General features: G+C 45.3%; 1 protein-coding gene and 1 long non-coding RNA gene across 4 annotated transcripts in view; both read left to right on the top strand.

The window, feature by feature from the left end:
* Positions 1 to 4,523, top strand: LOC129212030 (uncharacterized). The gene is made up of 4 exons (XR_008579049.1): positions 1 to 138; positions 1,313 to 1,422; positions 2,408 to 2,441; positions 4,381 to 4,523. It is a non-coding gene; the product is annotated as an uncharacterized LOC129212030 (long non-coding RNA).
* Positions 4,524 to 11,234: 6,711 nt separating this feature from the next.
* LOC129211682 (fibronectin type-III domain-containing protein 3a-like) overlaps positions 11,235 to 26,621 on the top strand; it is a 48,495-nt gene continuing 33,108 nt past the window's right edge. For 2 of the 3 annotated variants that reach the window (XM_054839149.1, XM_054839148.1), the window contains exons 1-2: positions 11,235 to 11,367; positions 16,494 to 16,597. The gene's annotated coding sequence lies outside the window, so the exon portion shown is untranslated. Of the gene's footprint in view, positions 11,368 to 12,603; positions 12,813 to 16,493; positions 16,598 to 26,621 lie in introns of those variants that run through there. The other variant, XM_054839150.1, reaches the window with a different exon arrangement.

The following is a 26,621-nucleotide window of genomic DNA, read 5'->3' as shown; positions in this document are numbered from 1 at the left end:
GTCTGCACGGGCTCTGCCTTGCGGGCTGGTCCGTAGCAGAGGATGCTGCAGCAGGTCGGTGCTGGGCAAGAGAATCGACGGCGACAGAGAGCGGCATCAAAGATTCAGCCGTGGCATCCGCCCCAATTAAATTTCTAAGTAAGTACAGCAGCTCTCTCCCGTGGTGGGAAGTTCTGATGAAATAACCCCAGCTCCTTGCAAACGTTCAATATTACACTGAGTTTACATAAATACGAAGGCGCTGATCTCTCCACAGCTTCCGGCGAGGGGTGCCCCTGCAGCAGGGTGACGTATTTTGAATTTCCCCCTGTTTATTTCAACTGGATGTTCCTCTAAAACAACTGTGCTCCAACGAGGAGTGCTGTAGCAAGAGATACCGGGTACAATTCACCCAGATGGAGGGCACGCTGTGTTGGAAAAGTGACTCTTAGAAGGAAGTCATGAGAATTAATTGAAGTTAATTGATAGTTGCAAGGGGGAAAAAAAGTACAAATATAGAATATTACCCATCAAAGCTGGAAAAGCTTTCTCTGTGATAGTCCTCCTGCGTCAAGGCAGACAGAAAGGGGCAAAACATCGCAGCTGCGGCCACGCCACCTACGAGGAACCTCTTGATTTTGATTCAGGCATCTCGCCTGCGTGTCTAACCGAGGCATGCTTCGGGCAGCAAACAGAAGGAAGCTGTTCGACCGCTCCTCCCTCCCGCTCCTCCCCAGAAAAACCCAAGGATTGTGAAAATGAAAAGATAAAGTTGAGAATTAATCAAGAATTCGGACCAGAGAAACCCAACAGCTGAAGTTTCAATCCCAAATTTAATTCAATTACACAAAAAAATATGTAAATGCTTCAACCCCTGGTTTCCCTAGAAAATGGAAATCTTTACCAATGACCAGCTCTTTATCCAAACTACAATGATTGTGTCAACACAAGCCATCCATGCTGCGCTCTCCCGGGGTTGTTGGGAGAGGGGGGAGATTTGGGGCTGTTTGAGAAAATCGTAGATTGGGGGGGGGGGGTTTGTTTGTTTCTTTTTATTTTATGTTAAACTTCAGGGGTTTTCTTTAAGTTCAGTGCAGAAACACTGCAGAACAGCGTCGCCTTTACTATCCCAGCTTGCGTAAACACAGTTTAGGCTCCTTTAGGGTGAAGGGATCTATATTTAAATACTCAGGGCTTTTAGGATTGTTTTTGCTATATTCTATATATAAATACAGTGAAAAGGCAGCTACGCCGTAGGTGAATGACGGACCCCAATGTCGGCAAGACATTTTCTCTCCCGAAGACAGGGAGTCAGTGTCCCTTTTCCTAGCAGGTTCCCCGAGGGAAGCACCGACAACTTTATTTTGTCCATCGGAAGGAGGATTGCAAAGCCTGGGCACGGCCACGGCACCCAGCCGGCACGGTTTGGGGGAAAGGCTGAAGGTAACTGCAAAGAGGGGAAGCGAAAAGCATATTGCTTCATTTTTTTCTTTAATGAAACGAGAGTCCCGTAGTTCTCTCAAATACGTGCTCCGCGTTGCTGGTTTTTAGGGAAGCGGCTGGAATAGGCACTGAGGACACGCGTGGAGGTGGGGGAAGGATGCGGGTCTCTGCCCTCCTGGGCTGACCGGCCATGGCAGATCGCCCACAGGAACAAATATGTCATTTTTGGAGGCTTTCCCTCAATGCTCAGGGCGAACAAGGGCAAAGAGGGTCATTTCAAACTTTTTATTGCTAACGCTGTGGTAGTTCAGGCCGTGCCATGACAGTGTGACGGTCCCGTCCCCCCCCAACGTGTTTCACAGCGCGCGATGCTGCTTCGCCCGACATCGTAAGCAACAAGTTCTAAGCGGGATGCAAAGCGAAACTTTTCAATTTGCTGGCTTTAACGGAGCCTGGTATTTCCGTCGGCCATGACGCGGGACCTCCGTCGCTGCGTGGCGGCCAGGGCGATGCTGGTCCGCGGGGTTCGGCTGACTTGCCCCTCTCGAGAGCAGAGGAGCGTTTGGCTCAGGGCTCTCACACCAGTTCCTGGCAGGGAGCAGCTTGTCACCCCCTCTCTCCCCGCTCGGGCACACAAGTGTCCTCCATCGCTGCCGTACTTCCCTCGCCCCCATTATCGCAGCAAAGGAGTAACCTCTAACGAACTCAGGCTCGTAACTTCCCTGTTACGCAGGGACCAACCGCTACTCCCAGCGTGTAAATGAAGAAGTGAGGCTGTGACCGGTGCCGGAGGGCTGTGCCACTCGCAGCCAGCTTTCGAGAGCTGGGCTGTCCGTCCTGAGCTCAGCACCGGCCAGACGGTGCTGGTGACCAGAAGCATGGCCCAGCAGGGCTCCAGCCACCGAGGCAGCTTCAGGGCACGCTCACAGCAACGTAACTGCTCCCTACGCCGCTTACGCTTCGCTTTCTTCTGCTTTTCTCACAGATGATCGGAAAAATTCACAGCTGGATCATCAGAGGTGAGCCCCACGTCGATCCCCGTGGATGACCTCAGCTGGGAGCTGCTAGGGGCTCCGGAGCCGCCAGCCCCTTCTCCAGAGCACGGCATTTACGGGAAACAGCGGCAAAGCAGAGCGGCTTTCGGAAAGGCTGCGTAAAACCTCTCCTCTTCCAGCGGTCCCCGTTGCAAGGCACTCACAATGGCTGCAGCGGGGAAGGCAGCGCAGATTTTATTTTTTTTTTCGTAGCAAGAGAAGATGGGGAAGGTGGGAAGAGGCCAAGGTTTTTTTCTTTTTTCTGCTTTCTCGTGCACAAAAGGGTCCTTATTCATTTTTAGTAGCAGGTTCTCTCACACAGCCATCAGCTCTGTCAGCCAGAGAGCAGAGAAAGGCTCCTTATGCAGCCACCTCACGCTGAATATTGCTGCTTAGACCTTCTCATGTGCTCGCCGAGGATGGGAAACTAGGTCCATGACAATCTCAAACTGGGGAGCATTAGCCCCGAACAAATAAGTAGATTGCAATAATGGATACAATATGGAGGTTTCCTCCAGGAGCCAATATTTGTATTCTTCACAGCTGCATCTCTTTCTTTTTTCTGGTTTGTTGGTTGGTTTTGGGTTTTTTTTGCCTTTTTAGCCTGAAGTGCTCCCAAATGCTTCCTGCCATGTGGCTGCTTCTTATTTCCATCAAAGACCTGATTCATCACCGCTCTGCACTTTGATAGATTATGTACGCTCCTGCTAAGTCGATAATAAAAATGTTCGTCAGAGAGTATGCCGAGCCTCTTCTGCAGCGGTCCGGACACCGATCCGACGCGAAGGAAACGCCGCTCCAGCTCTGATGTGTCTGCCGAGCGCTGCGGCTGGAAGAGGAACCCCCATGGCAGAGCAGGGGCCCCTGGGTTGCCATCCTGTGAAAAAAAAAAAAACCTAAAAAAAAAAAAAGGCATGGAAACAATAATGAGGAATGGGGTTATTGTAGGAGAGAGCAAGTAAAAGAGGTTGTTTGGGGACAGTGAAGAAAATGCCAGATAGGAAAGAAATAGTGCTCTGAGGAAAGACAATGGAGAACGAGAGTGAAACAATTGAAAACCCATGTTAAAACAGAGCAGGGAGCCCGCTGGTCACAGGCGAGCAGTTTTTCACGAAGGTGCTGCAGCTTTGTTCTCTCCCAGCACAGACAGCTTAGGGGATGCAAATAAAACCTTTTGCGTGCGTTGTTAAATTGAAACTTCGGTGCCAATGTGATGCCGCAAAGGAGGTGGGCTCTTCACTGCCTCCGTGGGAAGCGGGGGGGCAGTCAGAAAATGGGCAGCAGCCAGAAAAATGAGTGAATCCGCGTCACCTGAGGGAAGGTAGGCAACCTGCACCGCATGCACAGCAGGAAAAGAGAACCAGGCCAACAAAGGGCAGAGCATCACGTTACGCTTGACACGAAAATATTTTTTGGATTGCATCGGTCCTTTGTTGCTGATGGTTCACCTGCAGCTCGTCCAGATACGACATTTAGAACAAGTTAGAAACGAGATCGGTATTTCAACAACTGAAGTCTCAGCCTTTTGTCTGATGGAAAAAAATCAATTCCAAATGTGGCAATTTCAATACAGACTATAATTTTGTTACAATTCAGATTTATTCTGCTTGCTTTCTTTCCTTTTTGTCCTTGCCCTCCCCTCTGTTCTTCAGAAACTGGCTCTGAGGCTTCGTTCGCGCTCTCCAAAGCCCCTTTGCAGCTGAGTTGCGTGCGGCAGGAAAGGAGCCGCTGCCCAGCCTAACCCAGGAGCGCGCCTGCTCCTTCCAAATCCCGTCTTTGGGATAAAAACACAGGACCCTGGTGCCTCTTGCAAATTTGCAACAGTAAAGCATGTCGATGATTTTTTTTTTTTTTTTAAATGTTTTCAGTCTAGTTTAGAAGAGCTAGCGGTGAACTCATTTTGGCTTTCTCCTTTTCTCGCTAGACCGTGGACAAGCATCCTCCAGCTCTAACGTGTTTAAATCATGGTTGTTTTGAGCGTTTCTGGGGATCCAGCTACTCGGATTACTGAGAACGATGACTAGATTCACATCAGCCCAGGCAAGCAGACCTGACTTACCGCCGCGGGCGCTGCTACCAGGTCAGCTGAAGAACCGCCCGTGTATTTACCCCGGGAGCGATGACTCCGCGCCAGAGCCCAAACCTTCCCGCTGCTGAAACGTCCGATGCATCTCCCGCGTGCTCTGGGGATGCTGCGGCACCAGGGATGGGCTCCCTCCTGCAAGGAGGAGCTGTTTGCAAGGAGACCACGATTTCCTTCAGCTGTATGCTTGCTTTCTGGAGCTAAAGGTACGGTGCCGCTTCCCCCGGCATTCGCTCAGACCTGCCTGCTCCAAGCGCTTTGCTGCGGCACGGAGCTCTTCAGCCTCTTTGGTGGTTTGGTTGGGTTGGTTTGTTTGCTTCTTGGCTTGGGTGAAGAGTTATAAATTTATGGGTAAACACAGCTAGTGTTTGGAATTAGACCGAATCGGGATATTTGATTCCTCTCTGGGCTCTTGCTGAGTAATTTGAGGAGGAACCGAGCAGAAAGACCTTGCAGAAGGTGGGAAAGGCGTGGGGGGGTGTGGTCTCTCCATCTCCTCCTGCGGTGGTGCTGCACAAGAGCAGCAGCTCCGGGCTGGCGCCAAGAGAAGCGAGCGATGACCGCCTCGCTCCAGGCGTTGGGGCAAGGAAAGCCTTGGTGCTCGGGCAGCACGCGGGGGCAGCAGTCAGTGGGGACAGCCCAGTCCTCCCGGCTCAGGAGCTGCAAGAGGCCCTTCCAGCTGCTTTTTTTCCCCTCGTTTCAACAGCTGCCGGGCTGCAATGAGTTTGCCACGGCTGATCCGCAGCCTGTGTTGAGCTCCGGAGGTGTCGCGCTGCTTTTCAGTGCTCCCTGGCATCCTCTGTCCTTATTTACGGGCATCTGCCGGCAGCGAGCAAGGCAGGAGCTCCAGCCATCCCCGCTCGCGAGGGTGGTGAGGGGGAGCTTAGCTTTCCCTCCTTGTGCACAGAGAGGTCAGCAGCGGGGCTGCAGCGACAACCCGGGGTTTAATTCGCTTTTCCTAATATACCCTGTTGTGTTTCCAATGAGCTCGGCCAAACCCGAAGGCTGGGGCGAAGGAAGATGCAGGCGCAGTTCTCGGTGAGGTCACGCGGTGTTTGCACACAGGCTGCGCCATGTAATAAGTGAGAGAAAGACTCGTAAAACAGATGTTCTGTGCAAAGTGCAAATTACCCAGGCGCTGAACTTCATCCCTTGCCGCTTACAACAGCCATAAACGCGAGGTATGTTTATTGTGGGTTGCGGAGGGCTTTTGTTCTACGCCTTGATCATTGCTTTGTACCAACAGCATTGTGGATCCAGCGATGATACGCGGCGAGTTCATGTGGGATTTTACGTGAGAACTTCTACGCAAGGAGTTTCTGGTCTGGAGTGGTGGTGGGTTCACCGGGAGAGGTACCACAGGGGTTCTGGGTCCTGCCTGGAGAAAGAAGAGCAGACAGCAAAACGTGGTGTCCGTCTGCATCTCCATCACCTGCCAAACTTCTCTGCCAATCCGTTCTGGCCTGTCCACACAGGACAATATATACAAAACATACAGGACGTTCTTGTCTGGCCAAGAGATCTGGCTTTGTTCTCCTTAACGCGTCTTTTTTTTTTTTTTTTTTTTGTGTGTGTGTGTAAGAATATCCCCGGTTCCAGTTGCACCAGGAACAAAACCACTGTGCCCACTGAGAGGGCAGAAAGGACTGTGACTGCTACTGGGCTCAAAAGGACATCTCTAAACTTGGTTTCACTTAAAATGGCATTATTTTTTTACGGAGATAGTGGACAAAACCACCCAGAGCGTGGAGCGGAGTGCTGGTATAATCCAGTGCCTCTGATGGTATCACCTGCTTGTTTAGATAGCGTTGGTTAATGTTAGATCGTTTCTGCTGGTGATGACTTGCTTCTGGGGTTCGGTGGCAAACAAACAGCAAATTCTCTGGAACGGGGATGAGTGCACCCGTGCATGCAGAACAGCAGGCATGGTTCATCTACCTGCAAGGGAAACTCCCGCTCCCGATGCCCTCCGGGTTTTTCCCATTGTGCTTCTTTCAAAATATACCGCACAGAGTGCTGGTTCGCTCTTGGTGGACCGGATCTTCGGCTGGAGAAAACACTCCTAATTCCACTGAGGTGGATGGAGCGATGCCAACGCATACTGGCGGAAAAGCTGCTCCAGTATACGCTGTTTACTTGAGGACCTAAGCGCATATGCTTCCAACAAAGCGCTGTTTGATAAAAGTTTGTTTGCCAGGTTGCCTTGCCTCGGTCCCTCCTGAAGTATACACAACAGTATTTTGTACATAATACGAGAAAATGAAGCAAATGCGTTCCAAGACCTCGTCCGCAGGTCCTCATGAATTCAAGAGATGGGAGGTTTTGCTAGACACTAGTTAAAATAACCATAATCACCATTATTATTATTATTATCGCCCTACAAGTATGGGAAAAAATATTTTTATTACGGGCTGGAAGTAGAAATCCAGAGCAGCTGCTAATCATCACGATAAGCAGGTTGTTGGTTTGGAGGGGGTTTTGTGCATCCAGGTATTTACTGCGTCCAGCTGTAAGCAGCAGTTTTTTGTTACCCAAACCTTTCAGCCTCCCTCACCCATGTTCAGATTGGAATATGTTGTAACTGTTAATATTCCTCTTATCTTTCGTTTCTCCCCTTTCTTGTCAAAGGCTTTTCTTTTCCATTTCTTTAATATTTTTCTCCCTCCCCCCCGCCCCTTTTTTGTTTATTAACTCACCTAGAGCAATCGAATCAGCAAAGAAAAAAAAATAGAAATTACAATTCAAAATTTTCTAATGGAAGAATGAGCATGGTTTTGGCACTGCTTCTTGCCATTGTTTTGTTAAGCCGGACTCTCCTTAACTCTCCTTTTCCATTCCAGAGACTGCCCTTCCTTTATAAGCCCAGATTTCTTCCCATTTGTGCTCTCTTCCCTCCCTCCTGACTCATTTCCACTTCCCATTTCGGCTGTTTCTTCTCTCTTTCCTTTTCCTTTCTCCAAACGTTCTCTGAGCTTATATTCTGCTATTTTTAATATCTTCTTCCCAGGCCCGGATCCACCCCCCCCCGACCCGCTATCACCGGGGGGTGTGTGCCTCCCTACCCTCTTCCCCTCTGGACTGAAAGGACAGCCTGGGCAATCATTTCCTCAAAACCCAACTTTTTTTTTTTTTAATCCAGCCACTGGAGATGAGCATTGCCTGCCCTTGTGTGGGAAACCTGGCATCACCACTGTCCTTGCACAGGCCTTATGGCTCTCCAGGAATTTCAAAATATAGTTCAAGCTCCCCTCAGACTTGTTCCATGCTGTTCTGTAATTTCTGACCCATCTAACCAGGGTCTGCTTTCCAGGCAGTTTGGTCACTGTGCTACTCAGGCCAAATATTTCTTCTGTGCAGCTTTGCCATCTGGAACAGTTCACCTATGTGCCTTCAGCCTCACCGACCGGCCGTATAGTTTCCAGTTTCAGCTGAAAAAAAGAAGGGAAAAAAAAAAAAAAATTCCCTTACTGTCATCCCATAGCAATCTGAATGGAGGACGTAGGCAGCAAATATTCGGTCATTTATTTTCCACGGTGTGGGAATAGTTCTCGTACTTGAAGCAATTTCAGTTCTAAAGGAGCCCTGGAGCTTGTGGAATGTGGGCAGTTTTTAGATCTTTCATCCTAAGTCTCACTAGCAACCAGCTACCACTCTGTGAGCTTTTCCATCAGACGTCGGGTTTGCTAGAATAACCAGTGAGTACCTTGCTAGGATATAAAGTATATTTAGAATGGAAAATTAAGGGGCGGGGGGGGGAACAATTTAAGGAAAGGTTGGAGGGAAAGGAAAAGGATTTTTCTGACTGCTAAAATACTGCGTTATTATCTACAAAGGAATTCTTGCAATAATCAAAGCTGGGAGGTCCAATAGCCTTCAGTGCAAAGAATGCTCAGCATTCACCCCCGAAGACCTTCTTTATTCTGGGTATCAGGCACAGTATGTTCATGATGGGGAATCAGACCTTCTATATCACACACCACCACTAGTCATAACTTTAAAGGTTCAGCTGGCAATGAATGAATACTGAGCCTGCAAAGTCAAAATAGTCCTTGAATCGCTGCCCTCAGCAGCGACATTCATCTAATGCAATGCATTTCAAATTTCCAAAACGCATCCTGATGGGTCTCTTTCAGAGATCTCCCAAAAATTAAGTACAAATATTTCACTTCAGAAATTAAATCCCCGGGGCACTAGATACGCCTCGCTGCAGATTAGTTAGAGCCTGTGGAGTTATAAGATTCCTGAGATGGAGCGCTGAAGATTCCAGGAATTCTCTCAAAGGTGAAATGATTAACCAACCTTTTGTTCCCAGAACACAATAACGCAGAAGGCAGGTCTGTATTCCCTGGGTCCTGCGCTGGGCTTGTCTTCTGCCTTTTCCGGGGTGTTCACAAGCCTTAAAGCTGAGCTGGAATTAAAGAATTTCATTTCCGAATTGTTGGTGAAATACAGAGCTAAGTATTAGTGACAAAAGACAGACATGATTCAAAAGAGAGGAGCAGCTTATTTTCCCTCTGAATCTTTTTCTGAAGTTTTATTTCTTGGCGTGAGGAATTATTAATTTCTCTTCAACTGTAACAAAACATGTGATGTGCTGATCCACACTATTCCACAGCACAAAAGTAGGAGCTGCTGCTTTTCTGCACCAGAATTGGGCCAGTAGTCACATGTGTGCGGTAAAACTTGTGGAAGAGGCAGAAAGAGGAGGAAATTGCAGTGCAGAGACCATGACAGAGCTTTTGCTAATTCTCTCATTCAGAGGGAAAGGTTTCCCCTGCCTTCTCCACCTGGAATCGGCCATCGATCCAGCTACCAAATTTTGCTTTTCAGCTCACAAAGAAGTTCTGAAGCTTAAATAAAGCCGCTCGGACAGAAAGGTTCTGAAGGTTAAATAAACAGGTGACAACAGAGATCATCGAATGAAAAGGTACTGGGCTCCTTGCAAAAAAGCACCTTTTCACGCATCAGCAGTGCTACTCTGCGCCAAATGTACCCTTTCAGTGGTACCAAAGCACAGTAATAGCATGGGCTTGTTTTCTTTCCCCCAAAAACCATAAGATTCAAGGACATTAGTGAAGTCTTGTAACAGCTAGATGATCAACTACAACAAAAGAGAAGAAAGGGACAACGTTGCAGCAAGTGCCGAAGACACGGATGCAACCTGAAGACGATTTGATCCGGTCTTTCGCTGTTTCGTATCTATTTGCAAAGAACTTATTCATTGTTTTATGGGCCAAGATGAGTAAAATTAATTGTAAAGTTACACTGAGTGGTTCTGTGGCATTTATTTAACAAGGGAAGCTATTAGTCGCCTAGGAATTCAGCAGACACCACCACCTCTGGCCTTCCTTAGCGCTGCTTGCTTATTTAAAAAGATGCGTGGGAATTTATTTTAGTCCTGCTTAGCACAGGTTGTTCAGTATGGCAAATCGACCACTTCCACCAGTCTCCAGAGAGAAATTCTCTGACATAAAGGAACAATTTCTTCTATAATATTATAAAATTTTCTATGTTCCTTAAAAATATATCTAAGATCAGCCCAGGGGTAAACACATGGCCATTCATTTTAAAAAGTTAGTTTCTTTATATGTATATTATACAGCTTGCCTATACATGTCGAATTTGACCTTTTTCTCCCAAACTGCTGTGATCCACGGTTTACGCGGAGCTTATCTAAGAGCAGAGCTGTCACATTAATTTTGCATCCGCGCAGAAGCTGACGCACAAAACATCACAGCTTTGAAAAAAAACGTGACTCAAACTCGCTTCAAACGCACTGACGGAAACATATCAGCGCAAACTGTCCGGTGGAAATAAGCTGAAGAGTGTAAAATTTATTGCTGCATTAATTTCCAGGGAAAATGGATGCGCCAGAGGGCCTCTCCAGCCTGTGCTGGGCTTTCTCAGCCCCAGCCCTTGATCCTTTTTGGCTCGGGATGCTCCGAGGAGGGGTAGGAGCAGAGGTGGAGAGCGGAGCTGGACGTCAGGACAAGGCGGCTCCTCGTTTCGAGAAGCCAGTTGACGACGTCTTGCCGCCTTCTGCTCTGCTTTGCCCGCTGGGACAGTTGGCGTCACACCCCTCGCTCCTTACGGTCGTCAACATTGATGCTTTTTCTGTTACACAGGATGAGAGTTTTTGTCTTTGCATGTGCTGTGACCGATCCACGCCCCTAAGCTGGGGGGCAGAGGAAATGTATACAACGTATAACATGTATAAACCACCACATCTGTCCTGGTTTTGGCACGATGGGGGACAGAGGCCGCAAACCTCCGGCCGGAGTCGGGCACGGCAGCCGGAGTACGGGCACGGCCCGTGGCAGTGCCGTCGGGTGACAGGCGGTGCCCGGGCAGGACACCCGCCAGCTCCGGCCGCTGAGGGCCCGGGCCCGGGGGGGCTGCAGGGCCCGGCGGCGCCTCAGGGGACGCGGCGCGGGCCTCGGGCATGGCGGGATGGCGGGTGGGTGCCGGCCGGCCACCCGCTCCGGCCGCCGTCGCAGCTTTGTCTCCCCTCGGTGTCACTTCTGCCCCGAAGAGCCGCGTCCCCCCGCCCCGACCCCGGGCCTGCCTCCCCCCGCCGGCCCGAGCTCCCGCCCCGCCGGGCCCTTCCAGCCACCTGCGGGCTCCCCCCCCGCCCCCCCCCGCCCCACTTTTCGTGGGAGGGGGCTGGCTGAAGACGGAGAGTGGCCCAGCCTGTGGTTGGCGCGCCCGCCCGCCCCTGGCCGGCGGCGGTACCGGCGCAGGCGCAGTGCCCGCATTCCATCATGGCGGAACGGTCGGTTGGCGGTCGGCAGCGCCGGGGTTGAGGCAGGGGCTGCGGCGCCGCGCACGGTTAGTGCTGCCGCGGGGCCGCCGCGACGCGGCCCGGGAGGGGGACCGCTCCCGTGGGCTCCCTCTGCCCCCCGTTTCTTCCTCGGGGCGGGCGGGAGAGGGCGACCGGGCCGGGCCGGGGGAGAGCGGCGTTCCCCACCCAAGGCGCGGAGGGCAGTGCCAGGAGCTGGCGGCCGGCTGGACCCACCGGCGGCGGCGGGGAGCGCAGCGTGAGCCCCGCGGTGGGGAGCGGAGCGGAGCCCGTCGAGGCGGGGCTGGGGGGAAAGGCGGCAGGGTGCCGGTCCGTCTGTGGCGGGAGGCGGCGGGGTGCGGGCGGGGGGGGTGGTGGCGGGCCCGCCGTGTGGGACGGGGCGGGGGGCAGCGGGGTGCCCGCCGTGTGAGGCGGGGGGAGCTGGGCTGTGGGGCGATTGAGGGGAGAAGCGTGACCCCGGGGATGAGGCGGGTGATGGCGGGGGAGCCCGGGGTGCGAGGCAGGTTTGGGGGTGGACGTGGCGCAGGGGGCAGGTGGGGGTAGCTCGGCGCATGGGGGAGGCAGGGCGAAGGGGAAGCCGGGCAGGAGGAGGAGGGGGGCTGTACGGGTGGGCTGCCCCACGGGACGCGGGGGGTTTGTCCAGGGAGAACCGGGGGTGTCTGGGGTTCAGGGGCTGGGGTCGGCGCGGGGTGCGGGGGGGCCGCTTCTAACGGGACAGCCCCGCTGCGGCGGCAGCTCCCGGCGGGTGGGGGGGGGGAGGGGCTGGGAAGGCAGAGGGGGCTGGGGCCGGGGTCGCCGCCGTCCCGCTCGCAGGGCGGGGGTCTCTCGGCTCTGGTTCAGCCGCCCCGCATGGGGTTAATGCCAGCGAGCTCCCCGGACTCGCTCTTCCTATTCCCGCTCCTTTCCCCAGCGCACAAATTCTCTTTCTCTCTCCCTTTTTCCCCCTTCCTTTCCTTTTTCTTCTATTTCTTTGGCGAGAGGGGGTTGAGATATGAAGTCGTTCCCCCCCCCCAGCTTCCCCCTCACCTCCCCCCCCCCCCCCTTTCTCCCTCCTCGGCAGCCGGAGCTGCTGCCTGCAAATGCCACGTAGCCTTCTAGTTGTTCCCCTTGGCTGATCAGCAGCTCCAGTACCAGACACCTCCCCCAGCTCCTCCTGGGGTCGGGGCAGGGGGAGGTCAGTCCTGTCATCTAGTGTTTGGGTGGTGACCATCTTTTACCCTCCCCCCTTCTGCTTTGTCCCCCTCTGCCTTGGGGCAGCAGCAAAGGTGGGGACCCTACTGTGACCGCTTTTCAGCCCGATCCTATTTACTGCCTCTTACAAAAGGCTGTTGACTTCAGCAACCGTGTGGTTCCTTTCCTGCGGAGAGCTGGGGGAAAGGCTCCGGGGGTTCGTGGCCCCCAGCCTCGGCACCCCCTCTGCCGCCTCTTATTGAGGCGCTTCATGTGCAGCGCGTCGCGATAATCTCAGGAAAGGGTAATAATGCGTTGCTGGCAGGTGTATTTGCTTCCTTTACCAGCTTGCTCTCAGCTGGTTTCTGAGTTTTGTTGCTGCTTAAAACTTGCTACTGGAACTTCTTGGAATGATGGCTATTTTCCGTAAAGCCAATTTATTGCTTCAGTTTCTATCCATTCTTCGACTATCTTACGTCTCTTCTGTCCTGTGGTAGCTGGGTTTTTAACATTGGCAGTCCTTCCTTGCTTGACCTGATGCCTAATAATGAATACTGGCATGCAGTACTGCTGCAGATAAGTTCTTCAGAGGCCTGGTACGGGTATGCCTACGATCTGTGATTCCTAATGTTCTTCTAATGTATTTATCTTTATGACACTTGGTTCAATAGGGAAATACTATCTCAGTCACAGATGGAAAGACTGAGGCACCGAAATATTTATGGCCCAAGGTCACACAGGAAGTATGTGGTGAGGCAGGGAATTGAATCTAGATTTCCTGACACTCAGATTAGTATTTTAACCAGGGAAGCATCCTCTCTGTATTTTAAGCCAATAAACTGACCTTGGAGTTAATATCCAGTGTAAAAGAAAGTACTTTGTGTTTTCTTCAGTATCTCTGTCAGTAAGAAGCAAAACCCGAGTTGCTTCCCACACTTGCATTCCTTTCCTTGTTTTTTTGTAATTTGTACGTGAAAAAGGATAAGGTGGTAAAATAGGAAAGATGTTGACTTTCTTAAGGCTCTGTGTGTGTAATCATGCATGTTGAAAAACAGCCAGTTATTACGCTGTCTTCTCTTTTAGGTCTTTTTACCTTACTGTGTTCCAAATCTCTGAAAGTTTTGGAATGCTGCTGTTGTCTGGGAATAATTTGTTCTTAGCTAGGATCAAATAAATCTAATATTCTATAAAGCTGAGTTGAAAGCAATCTATTTTGTGTTCACTGGTATCCTGGATCTTAGTCTGCAGCCTGTGAATAAACAGGACTTGTATTGACTGTCTTAGACATCTCCTGGAGCAAGCTATTACAAGTTGTTCGCTCCATCGTAGGCTCAGGATTGTTGCAGCAAGTTTTTGGAAGAACTTGGCCTTAACTCCAATTAAGCAGCACTTTGACAATGAAATGGAATAATTTCAACTTCTTGGGCTTTGTATCTGCATAGATCCATATTGCAGGCCGTTTTCATTCCTGTTGTATTAGGATGGCTTATTTTTGTTTGTAAAATTTGGTAGTTGATTTTACTAGTGTTTTACTTGCCAGTGTTTTTGAGGAATTGGATGTTAGAATAGTTTAAAACAATAACTCCTAGTGTATTCACCTTCAGAGAAAATAAAGATAACTTTGTCTCTACAAATGCATTTCCTGCCACAACCCTTGATCACAGCATCTCTCTTTGCAATTTTGGTTTCAGTACATCAACAAAGTTGAATATAAATGTTCTATATAAGGCTTTTAATGATCTTTTGTTTGGGTTCTCTTGGAGACCAGCATTTGCATCGTGTTGACTGTGGGTTGTCACACCCATACCAGCAATCTTTCATCTTTTATGTTTATTTTTAGGAAAGGTTTGGTGAGCCCTTAAAAAACAAGATTTCATATGTACTGTGCAAACAGTAAAAATTCTAGCATTCTGCTCACAAGAGAGAGTGCCCGGCCTTGGGAAATCCCACTGGGAATGCGGTACATTTGAGCAGTACTATGTGTGTATTTGTAGACTCATTTGTACACCCATTCTTGAAAAAGGTTTTGGAATCCCTTTGGGTGAACTCCATACAAATTAAAATGCATGTTTTAAGCTTGGAAAACTGAAACTGGCACTGTTGTTTGATGATCTGCTGTTTCCCCAACTTGGAAGTCTTCCTGTCAAACTGTAGAAGTAAGCTTGTAACTTTTAAGAAAATATACAACTGGGAAGGCATTCTTACAATATTCTACATCAAAGTCATAAGCTGGTATGAAATATTGTAAGAATGCCTTCCCTAGTTACATATTTTCTTAATTTCCTGTCTTCATTTAATCAGAGAAGAATTTTAAATTTTTCTCAAACCTCAGTATTAGTAAAACTGCAACAGTCAAGAGACTTCAGGAAAAAATTACATTTCTCACTTCTAACTTTGCTATATCACATAACGATCAGGACTGAACTATTGGTATTTGCAATTGTTGTTGCTCATTGCTCTGGTTGCAAGGTCAGTGAATATCAGAGAAGTAACCTTTACATTTTTTCACCTGTTTTTAGCAAGTTGTCATGAAGCTTACCAAGGTCAAGATGGTTAGTTTTCAGCTGTTATCTTTGCTGCAAGCCAGACCTTAACTGAAAAGTTTTGGATTCCTGAGTGAGGAGCGCACACTGAACTCTTTATTGCATTCTTGAAGAGCTTATTGTAAAAGCAGCGATAATTTATTCTTTCAGTGGTGCTAACACAATCCTTTCTGTGTATTGACCAGCAAAGACAGACCACTGGCTCAGAGCCCTTAGTCCGTTTCAACCTTAATGTAAATCTGCTATTGTTCCCAATATCTTGATTGATGTGAAAAATGCCTCCGTTTGCTCAAGATTTGCTTTTCCAGCATTGGGGCCTGATACTTCCCCCCCCCCCCCCCCCCCCCATGTCTTATTAAAAGTAGTTCAAGAGGAACATTTATTAGGCTGTGACTTCAGAAACATCTGCGACTTCAAGACAGTATCACCTTTCTGGTGAAAATAACAATGGATCTGCTGTGTTTGCTGGAGGAAGCTGTGAGCTTCTACTGGCTGGCTCAGGGCAAAGTTAGCCAGCTTAGTCTGTAAACTACCTCAACAAGCTACACGGGTAGTGATTTCTTGGAGCGGTCCAGGAAAACTGCAGAACATACCTGCTTGTGCCTTACCTTTAGAAAAATCATATTGGGAATTGATTGATATTTGTAAAGATTTCCTAAGTCTGGAGAGCCAAAACCGTGCATTTTATAATCCTCGGTGTGCAGGTGGTTTAGGAACTGGAGATGGTGCTGGATCTAGGAGCTTGAGAAAGATGATGACTTCTACACTATTGAGTATAACATCTTAGATGGCTTCAGTGACGACGGAAGCTGTTCGTTGCCTTCTGGTGGAGCATCTTTAGTGGGACAGTTTCTAGAATAAGCTGTGCTGCCCCATAACAGTAAACTGTGATTGCGTTTTCCAGATTGTACAATTTATGTCTCTTATGTACTCTGTCAGAGGATAAGTATGTGCATGATAATTTAAATTTCAATATATTCAGATGCTTTTTGGAAATGAGTTTTCATCATCATCATTGTCACATAGAGGAATAGGGCACTGAGTGGATAACTAAGTAAATACACATAATATCCACAGAATGTCCTTCATATGGGAACTGTCTTCGTAGCGTTCAAGTTACCTTTCACTAATTAGATCGTAGCTTAAGCAATGGAGTGTCTTTGGCTCTTATAACATTAAATGGGTGTGCAATGTTTACGCAGTTGTCAGGTTTTGCATTCTGTGCATGCTGAATGAATGCAAGAACGCTGCGTGAAGTCTTCTGGTTCTTTCCCAGTGGAGTTTTATTTGCTGATTCTAGTGGAGTTAATCATTGCTTGTTCTCTGATGTCTCTTCTTTTATTGAATGTAGGTTGTTTTCTGCACCTTTTTTTTTTTCTTAAGACTTTCTGGTTGCCAAGTCACTACAAAGAAAATTACTGTTACTTTTTTCTTGTCTGCAGAAAGAAGACTGAGGGACAGTACAGCACGTTGGTCAGACCACAGCAGGCGCTGGCCGTGTAACACTTATCAACAGGAGCAAATTCAAGTCAGGAGAGTGTCAACGGTAATTAGATGTAACTTGCTATTCTCCCAGATTTTATGAAGTGTGTTTTTCTTGTTAAGTCTCAAGTAACACTTTAAAGGTGAAATAATATAAAAATATTTGACAGACTCCTAAGCTTAGGATTCCTCTTTTTTTTTTTTTTTTTTTTTTTTCCCCTGGAACAAGTTTTTTGGTAACTTATTATCAAATGGAAAAAATGAGTTGGGGAAGGAAGAACTGATAGAGTTCTTGAGGTAAGAAGAGGTTCAGTATTTCCACATGAACATTATTGATTTTATAAGGTAGTAACCTTATCTCTATTTTCATGTTACTTGCTGTCTCTACCCCACTCCCTCACCTCCCCACCCCCTTACCTGGAAGTTTCGTTGTAGAGAGACTTGTGTAATTGGCCTCTGGATAAAGAAAGTAAATCCCGTTTTTAGTAAAATGCATTTCCTGCATAGAAAATGACTCAAGTGGGTGGTAGCATGCTGATAACTAGGTGGTGTTACTCAGATCCATTGGTTTTAGTTGGAGCTCATGGAGTTGAGCTCCTTGGTTGTGGAATTGATCAGGTCATGGAACTGTGACCCACTTCAGAAGCAGAAAGAAATATGCCAGAAAATTGTGAGAGTAAGAATTCTTTCTTTTTTTTTATGAAGACTCCTGTGAATTGTCTTCTGATGTACAATAGTGTACAAGCCTTATGAAACCATGGCAGTTGCATTCTCAAAAATACAAGTAGCCAAAAGTAAGGATAAGTTTTAGAAGCTGTTGGCTAGAACAGTGTGTTTTACATGGGAGGAGAATAAGCAGATGCAGTATAAAGTATTTGTGAATCGGAAACCACCTTTTTGAGAAAGACACAAAGTAGTTTTTATTTTTTTGAAGAGTTGACATGAGTATGTCCTGAAGACGATCGTCAAGCTTTTTCTAAAAAGAACATTTAGATGTAGAACCACCTGTTGCATTGGTGGAGGCTTGGTCTTTCCAGTTTGTATATTTGGATTCATGTTTCATGGTCTACCTGCGGATTAGAAGAGAGCAGTTGTTTATATTGCTCAAAATGGGTATCCATCAATACTACACAACGGTTATATAGTCACTAATTAACCCTATCCTCTGGCAAGGTTTTGATCATTGTGTGTGTGACATTGGCTGCACATAGCTTAAAGCAGTGTATTCTTTAGCCTGGTGTGACTGCTGCGTTGAGGAAAGCAATCACACATCGGCTGTATTAGAGGATGAAATTGCATTTTTGCGTTACACCACAGCTAACGTGCTGTTCATTGAATTGAAAGGCATCCAAGCAGGTTTTAATCCAAGCAGATTTTAGTTTTTCTATGATGGGGGATTATTTGTGCTGTGACTAAGTTCCCTCTAATGAAGAAATAGTTTTCAAGTCACCACTATACACCAAACTTCAAGTGTAATATGCTAGTCTCAAGTTGCTAAAGAGCAATTTACCCCATTTTCATGCAACAGAAGAAATTGAGGAAAGAACTGGATGGTAGCTGGTCAGCGTAGATCAGAATGTGATGCGAAACTAGGTAAGTAAGTACAAAACAAGTCTTCAGGGAGAAGAGTTGAAAGTGTCCTGTGAGTGAAAGATCAATCAGCAGATAGATTTCTTACAAGATATAAAGAAAAAAAATATTAGTAACCATGTTACAGTCTCCTGGAGTTGAATAGGGTATTTTGGGAGGAAAATTGTTTAACCATGTTAAATATGGGTTTATAAATTTAGATGAAGTATTTTTATCTGCTGTTTAATGCCCTTTATTAAATAGCTTCAGCAGTGATATCTTTTTAATGGGCATCAGTTGCTTTCAGTTCTGCTATGTGAAGTATTAAAGTGTTCCAAGCTAGTGATCTGTACTGTTAACATATAACTTCTGTTGGGTTCATTATACTACAATTACTTGAAGGGATAAAGGCAGCCTTTAATATCTGCACGGATGTAAGTAGCTTTAGTACTCTTTAAGTATTTGCACGACGGTACATGTTAGTATTGAACGGAGTGACTGTTTTCATCAGAAGGTTTAATCTGCTTACCCATGCATGTGTGTTTGTCCATTTCAAAATGTCAGAGGTGATAATTATTTAGAAGAATCATTCCATTTTGGAAGATATTATGTAAACAAGGGTTTGGTGTATTGTAAACTGTCATTTTGCTTTTTAATGCCTGAATTTCTTAAAATATAAACTTTATAAAAACAGATATATATAAACTGTCATACTTAGAGTCTTCAAAACTGGTAATTTCCACTTCTGCTCTTATGTAAAGGTGTGATTACATCACTGAACTTGTAGCAGTTTAACTGGTTTACCAATAAATATTTGAAGTTCAGATACGGAAGCAAATTATTTTAGTGTGTTATTGTGCATCACCTGCTGTGCTAAGTAGTTATATGCCTGTTCCTCACAAACACTGAGTGAGGTGTGCTTGCTTAAACCTCATGCGTATGATCTCATACCTGCATTTTACCTTGCATTTTCCATGAACTAAAAAAACGCACATGGTCTGTTACCATGGGACTGCTCAGTTGTGGTAATTTAAGTAATTTATTGGTGTGTGTTAGCCCTTGGTTTAAGTATAACCTGTTTTAACTAGACTAATTTGATCCGCTGTGCAGCTAAAGCATTACAGCCTGAACCTCCTCTCATGTTGTGCGAAGAAAACAATCTTCAGTTTGTGTAACAGAATAACGCTTCCTTGCTTGAAGTTTGCATGTTCTTGTACAAGTTGAAGAAATCCTTTGCTTTTGCTGTATTTTTGTGCTTTCTGTAGTGCCTACAGAAACCTGAAAGCAAACTCCTGCTTGAATTAGTCTTGTGAAGTCCTGATTTTACTTCTGTTTTGTTGGCTTAGACGACAACTGATGGCTCTGACCAGTGTCATGGTAGGGAGCCTTTCCCGGAAATAGCGTTATTGCTGTTGGTTTTAGTAATCTGGATGATTGCTCTCTCTTGGAGTCAAGTTTAAAGTAAATAAATTGTTATTCAAGATTTGGAATGCAAGCATTTGGAAAATAACTTTTGGATCACATCTTGATTGTGTCATACCAACTTTGTGCGTGTGTCTGCCATCCTGTAATGTTCTCTAGCTAAACTTAGGACAAGTATTACCCAGCTCTGGCACTAAAAAAGTCTGAGTTTTGGTGCTTCCCTGGCGTAATCCCAGGAGGTTTCATTGGCTCTGAGCATAACACAGGCCGTGGCGTGTTGCGTGTCTGGAAGTACATCGCGTAGGACAAAGACCAGCCAAGCTCAGGGTACACTTAAATTTGCCACTTTTCTGGCTGCTCCTCAGCCAGCTCTTACTTGAAGATTCTAAGAAAAAATTTTTAAAATACTTAGGTATTTATTCCTTGCCGTGAACTAGGTATTCCTCACTAGAGGGAGGAAACTCAGGTGAACAGGGTGCTGTGGAATATATGTTTCTCTTGCAGTGGACTCGTCTGCACATAAAATAGCCGTTTCTTTGGATTGTTTTCATTCTTTGAAGCAGTACTTTTTCCCCTCAAATTGAAGAGGGTTGGTAAATAAATGGGCAGAACTTTTCTTTTGAGGGGAAAGAGTATTGTAAAAGATTTTCAATTTTACGTGCCACTTTAAGACCAAATTTGTCCCATGGAGAAGAATTGTACATAGTTATCCAGATCCTTAACCTGAATTTCAGCAGCTCCCTGTAGAAACTTGCCGTTCCCATCTTGTAAATCTTGGCACGGTTTTAAACATTTTGCTTCATCTGTAGTTACTTAAAGGTGCAAACTCCAGCTACCTTTTTGCTGACTGGTTAAGGTTTCCCTGTAGCCCTTCCCATATTATCACCAAGATATGTTTTCAGGTACATAGAAGGGCTTGTGCCCTTAAGACTATGGGGTTGTCTTTCCAGACCTGTGTATTTTATTTGCAAAGAAATACACTCTTAGCGTACACTCAACAGTGCGCTCTATTTCTTGTGACTCTAGTCAGCAGTTTTTTTGGAATTACTTTTCAATGAACTGTGGTGTATGTTACTTCCATAATTTCTAAGTGATTTAGATAGACATTTGGATATAGAATTTCAGTATTATGTTGTTAATATGTAAATAAACTGGTTTCCTTCAAGGCCTGAACAACCAGAACAATGTTTTGAAATTCAAAGGGCAAAGTTTCACGCTTAGAAAATAATATTTTAAGTAAAAATGCTGTTGCATTGCATTTATTAAAAGCTTTTTTGCATAAGCTTGAAATTTTCATGCTTTCTGTAGCTTTAGGACATTAAAATGAGCAACTTAGCTTATGCCAGAACGTGGCACCTTCCTAGCCAGTGGAAAGCAGCAGTCAGTTTTGCATTTAATTCATTTTTTTAACAATATCAATATATATGGAAAATATCCTGTTACTGTTTTAAAGTTGAGATAAGAATGAAACTCTTTGAGGGCTCAGTCCTTTGAGGAGTTTGAGGAATAGGACCTTCCAGGAACTACTGGGTTTCGTTTTATGGGGCTGGTCGCTTAGGAAGCAGCACAGAAGTGCTTAGGATATGACTCTGCTTTTCTGGCAATAAGAGTAAAGACATAAAATAAGTAAAACAATAAAGGAAAATATTTATCTAAAAGTTATGTGATGTTTGCATTATAGAAACTGTTAATGCAAACTTTATGAGCCTCATAAATGAATAATAAAGAGAACAAACATGGCCATAGTATGACCAATGAGCTCAAATCAGGTCAAATCTAATGTATTCTGGGCATCGACAGGTACTTTCTTCCCGGCTCACAGTTCTTAACAGTGGAGTTTCTCTTGTGAAGAACAGCAAGAAGTTCTGCAGTCACGGGGGAAATGCGTGTAACCCTGTAGGGTGAGCACTACTCTTCAGATTGTGACTTGCCTTTCCTCCCCTCCCCACCATGGAATAGAGCCCTCAAATCTTGAGGGATGTAGTTTCAGGCTAGAAAATATTCTTGAATGCTGTGGGCAGTTGCTTGTGTAGTTTCTATTTGAGTGTGGAGGGGAGCAGGTTTTTTATTGCTTTCCTGGCACAGTCACGTGAGGAACCTGATCCAGATTGGTAAGGGAGGATGGAAGTTGATGTTATCGCTTATATCCAAGTTCCGATGCGTCTTAGTATGTGGCATCTGCTGTTTCTTTGTGGTTTTAGGGGGTTTTGGTGGCTATGATATGAAGGCTTTCCATCTCACTCTTGCTTTTCCTTCAGAGAGAGTTTCTATGGGCAATCAGGTCTCGCAGTACCCTGAGAGATGTTAATTTAATCATTTTGAGAAAAAAAGGGTCCTTCTCTAAATTACTAGTTGCTTTTTTTCCCCCCCTGCTCTCCTACAGAGCATTTACACCTTGGGCTTCCCCCTCCATGGGTCATTCTTGTTGCAGGCTGCAGGAGCCAGCCAGCTTTCTGCAGTTTTTAGGAAGTTACTAGAGGTTCTTCTGGTGACTGACCTGATGTGTTTGATCCCCAGATGGTCTTTGTGAGCACAGATGGACGATCCGAATTATGATAAACGGCTTGTGGTCACTTCTGTATTTTACCATGGAAACTATTAGCACTAGTTTGGAATAAGCATTAACTGTTAAACTTTCTGGAAAATACAGGGGGATGTTTGGGCCTCTGTAGAGTTGACACATTTGTGGTCTCTTCAGATATTCCCTGCCCCACTTTTGAAAGCTTCCAGCAATGAAATTGTTAGTCGTCACTTTGGACGTGGTCCTGAGCAGAAGCACTTTACGTGATGGCAGTGCAATGCTAGGATTAGGCGATTCTGCTATTTTCCTTAGAGCTTGTGATGTTCCACATGTAAAGCACGTAGTTCTATGTCTGCAGCATAGCAGGAGTTTAGGTGTTTTGGAATTGACACTTTTAAAGCTTTTTAAAGAGTTTCTAGAAGAAAGCAGTTGGTGCAGAGCGCAGAAACCTTGTACTACGTGTCTGTGGAGTTGGGGTGAGCATTTTGTTGAGGTTTTTTTTTGTTGTACTTGGGTCCCAGACCTCCCCTAGGTCAAAATTGTGAGGTCCTAGCAATACCCGGATCAAAATGACATGGGGCTTTTCACAGCTCTAAGTATTAACAAAGGATTGACTGAGCGTATTTGTTGGGTAAGTCATGAAGAATGTTTTCAGCATCGAAGTTGTGGTACCCTTCTGGCTAGAAGCCAAACTTCATACAAGATGGTGCAGACAAATTCACTTGGGTGTCATTATAAATTATTTCCAACATTTTAATCAAAACATATATTTAGTTTTGAACAGATGACTGTTATGGAGTGATGGTGGTCTCTTCAGAGCTAAAGTTGTAACTGAGCTTCTGTTAAGTATGATTCTGTTAAGTCTCTCATTCCCTTAATCTTGCTAAAAGTAAACCAGTCCACCTAGAACGTCTCATGTGTGGTCCTGTGGCAGGGGAGAACTATTTTAGGATTGGGATGATATCTTAAACACCTTGTTAATACTGTTTATTTGAAAAACCTGGGTGGGAGAGGGTAGCTTGTATCCCCCCCCCCCCCCCCAAAATGTTTCCTACCTCAAAATTGCGTGAGGCGTGAATTTCAGATCTGGAGGGGTGAGGGGGTTGGTTTGGTTTTTTTTTTTTTAGAATTCCTAAGTAAGGTTTGATCTTTCTGATGAGGCTATTCCTTAGCCTGAGACTGGGGATGACTTTTGTTTGGGTCTAATGTTGTTCTTTTTAACAACCTTTTGACAAAATTTAACTGACAGGTTAGAGAGTGTTTAAAATACTCAGAGGTCTCAGTTTGCAAGAGATCTGGAGTTTAAGGCACAATGGTGTCTCAACATTGGTTTGGGGTTTTTTTGTCAGAGTACATGAGTTTCATATATGTGTGTCCACAGATCCAGTTCTAGATGTTACTTTTTTCCAAAGGTAGAAGATAGTAAGTATGTTGCTTGTAATGAGACTTTGGGTTTTGGGGGTTTTTTCTCCCCCTTAGAGAAAATAAATATATAAAAGTATAGTAAGTATATGATACTAATTAGTAATTCTGTTAATTAAAAAAGTATAATTAAAGCTTTAGGGTTTTATACAATACTGCTTTTAATAAGTAGCAATATTGTGGTAGCTTACTTCCTGCAATACAGGTAAACTTACGATCAGGCTAGAAGGTTGCATTAGGCACTGAACCTAGAAATCAGGAAGTCTGAGCTAAATTTCTAGCTCTCCCTCAGACTTCCTCTTTGGCCCTGGACACATTGTTCTTTCTAACTCAGGCATACTGTATTTAAAAAAAAAAAAAAAAGTCTCCATTTAAGTAATAACCTCCTTGGAATAGGAACTTTCTCATATTAAATCCGGCACTTATTATAATGAAAATACAGTCTTTGTGGTAGCTTCTGTGTGGGATTATAAACTTTTTTTTTACTGTTTATGAAATCTGTTCAGTTTCTACTCTGGGCAGTGGAATGAAGCTGATCCATTTCTATCTACAGTGTTCCTCCCATTTAGTTGCTGTGTGATACCTATCTGGAGAGAGATTTTTAATATACTAGGAAAATATTTTATTCTGAGATAGCAGGATTTTTAAATACATAATACTGCTACATATTTGCACAATAGATAATCTCATATTCTGTTAATATGATTAAAGGATAGAATTCCAATGAAAAAGTTATTCTTTCAATATATGAAATTTTTCTTATTTTGTATAGTACTATAAAACACATTTAATGAATACACAAACTGCTCTTCTTTGGTTTTGCATGCCCTGCACATAAATGATCGCAAATTCATCGTTACTGCCTAAAGAGAAACCATGTCTGCAAAATTGTTGATGTGGTGTTGGTGTTTTCTGTTGATACAACAGAAGCGATGTGTTTATACAGAAAATTATTCTGGTCATAACGTTTTCTTAGAGATATTACCGTTAGTATTTTGAAGTTGTTTCTGTTGCATCATTCAAGTGGAAGTGACTGTGAGTTGAAGGAGACTTTGTAATGCAGTACACATTGTTTCTACTAGTTTTAGTAAACGTTTGTTAGTAACTACCCCCATGTACTAGACTTGCATATTTATTCCACTTTGGATTGAAACTATTTTAGACAATTTTAGATTTTGATTTCAAAACGTCTCACGAGAATCCATGATGTTTTCCAGACTTAAGGTACGATAATCCAACATCATATAGGCTTCTGTTGGCTCCCTTTGCTCTGCTCGTTCCGTATAGGGAGCATAATAGCTGGCTTGTATGTAAATAAGAGCCCGGCTTTCTCGGCTGCGGCGCTGACTTCAGACGGGAATAGGCATGAATCAATGAACACTGAGTTCAGTGCGAATCCTCGGGAGCTGGACGGGGTCCAGGATGACTGCAGCACTGGTTGAGAAGAATTTGGGCTGGAGAATAGGGAAGGCCAATGTTTCAGTCTTCCAGAGTCTCGGCGTTTTTACTATGTCAGGAAGTGAGGTCAGGCACAGCCGCTGTATACTGTAATTGTTTTCTGGAAGGCTAGTCATTAAGATTTTCTGTTTTTCTTAGAAGCCTTTGTAGTGTGAGACTGTCAGTGGAAAATATTGCCTTTTTTTTAATATGGTTAACATGATTAACCATATTACATTAGCACAGTGTTGAATTGCTCAGGAACACTTCTCAGGGAACATTTTTAAGAAATGAGATGGTTTTATTTGATGTATTATATATATTTAATGTTGTGAAATGACAAAATATTTCAGCTTTTTAGATGCGTGTGTCTTGAACAAATAATCTTTGAAAGCAGTAGCTCAAGCTATTTCCGGTATAGATTTCTGTTAACGTAGAAATGCGATACACACTATTACTTCTTTCAGCTTTGCTAAAACAATTTGGTTTTGAGATGGTTAGTCCCAATTATTTTTTTTTTTTAATGACTATCATGCGATATGGGCTGAATTCATCCTTCAGCTCAAACAAGGTTTGGGAATGACCTTTAGCTGATGTCTAATAGAAACCACTGTAAAGAAATGAATCTGGCCAGAAGTACCCTTGCAAAATGTAACCTTTCTAAAAATTAATCTATTTAATTCCGTTCTGACTCAAAAATCTCCAATGCGTGGTGACAAAGCTCTGTAAGATGTCTCTACAAATTCTGCTACTGATTCATATATAATGATTCAAGGGGTAATGGCCTTAAGCTGAAGGAGGGGAGATTGAGATTAGATAATGAGGCAGAAATTCTTCCCTGTGAGGGTGCTGAGGCCCTGGCACAGGGTGCCCAGAGAAGCTGTGGCTGCCCCTGGCTCCCTGGCAGGGTTCAAGGCCAGGTTGGATGGGGCTTTGGGCAACCTGGGCTAGTGGAGGGTGTCCCTGCCCATGGCAGGGGTGTGGAACTGGATGGGCTGTGAGGTCCCTTCCAACCCAAACCATTCTATGGTTCTGTGATTCACTAATTCTCAGTATTTTCCTTTGCAATCCTGGAAACTACAAAATTTGCCTATTCTTTAATGCTTACAGATGGGATTTTTCTTGTTTATTTTCAGTCTAGAATTTAAAACTTTGTGTGTTAGCTCATCTTTAATATCAATGCAGCCTGTGAGTTCTTAGTGCAAACAGTTTTGTTGGTGTTTTTTTTTTTTTTTTTTTTTACCCTGACCAGTTGGATAGTTAGTAGTGATGATAAATTTAAACCACCTAGCTACCAGGAACAGACCCTGGAAAATAGCGATCTGAGCCTCTCTTAACAAGCACGTGGTAGAACAAACTACCTTTAGGGTTCCCAAGAAGCTCTTTGATGCAGTTCTGCCTATAGGTAGGTTTTCCTTTTTGGGCCATGTACAACTCAGCTTGGCTAGGCAAATCCAGCTGGTAACTTGGTTTGGGGTAAAACCGAGGGTTCAGAAGGTACCCCGCATCAGTGACAGTGTTTGAGGGAACCTGTGAGACTTGGCAGGACTGTGACTGGGAGTTGTGGGTGGAGGTGGGTTTGGGATGCTGGAATCTCCTCTCAGCCCACGCAGTGGTTGCGCTCCACCTTTTCTTCAGACGCCGGTGCCTTGGTCCTTTGCAGCTGTGCTGCCTGGCTTACCCTGCCTTCGGTGGGAGAGTCATGGGGCTGAGCAGG

Source organism: Grus americana, chromosome 12 (genome assembly GCF_028858705.1).
Source record: "Grus americana isolate bGruAme1 chromosome 12, bGruAme1.mat, whole genome shotgun sequence".
NCBI classification, from domain to species: Eukaryota; Metazoa; Chordata; class Aves; order Gruiformes; family Gruidae; genus Grus; species Grus americana.
The sequence above is the reverse complement of the archived record's forward strand: the minus strand, read 5'-3'. Positions and strand labels throughout refer to the sequence as shown.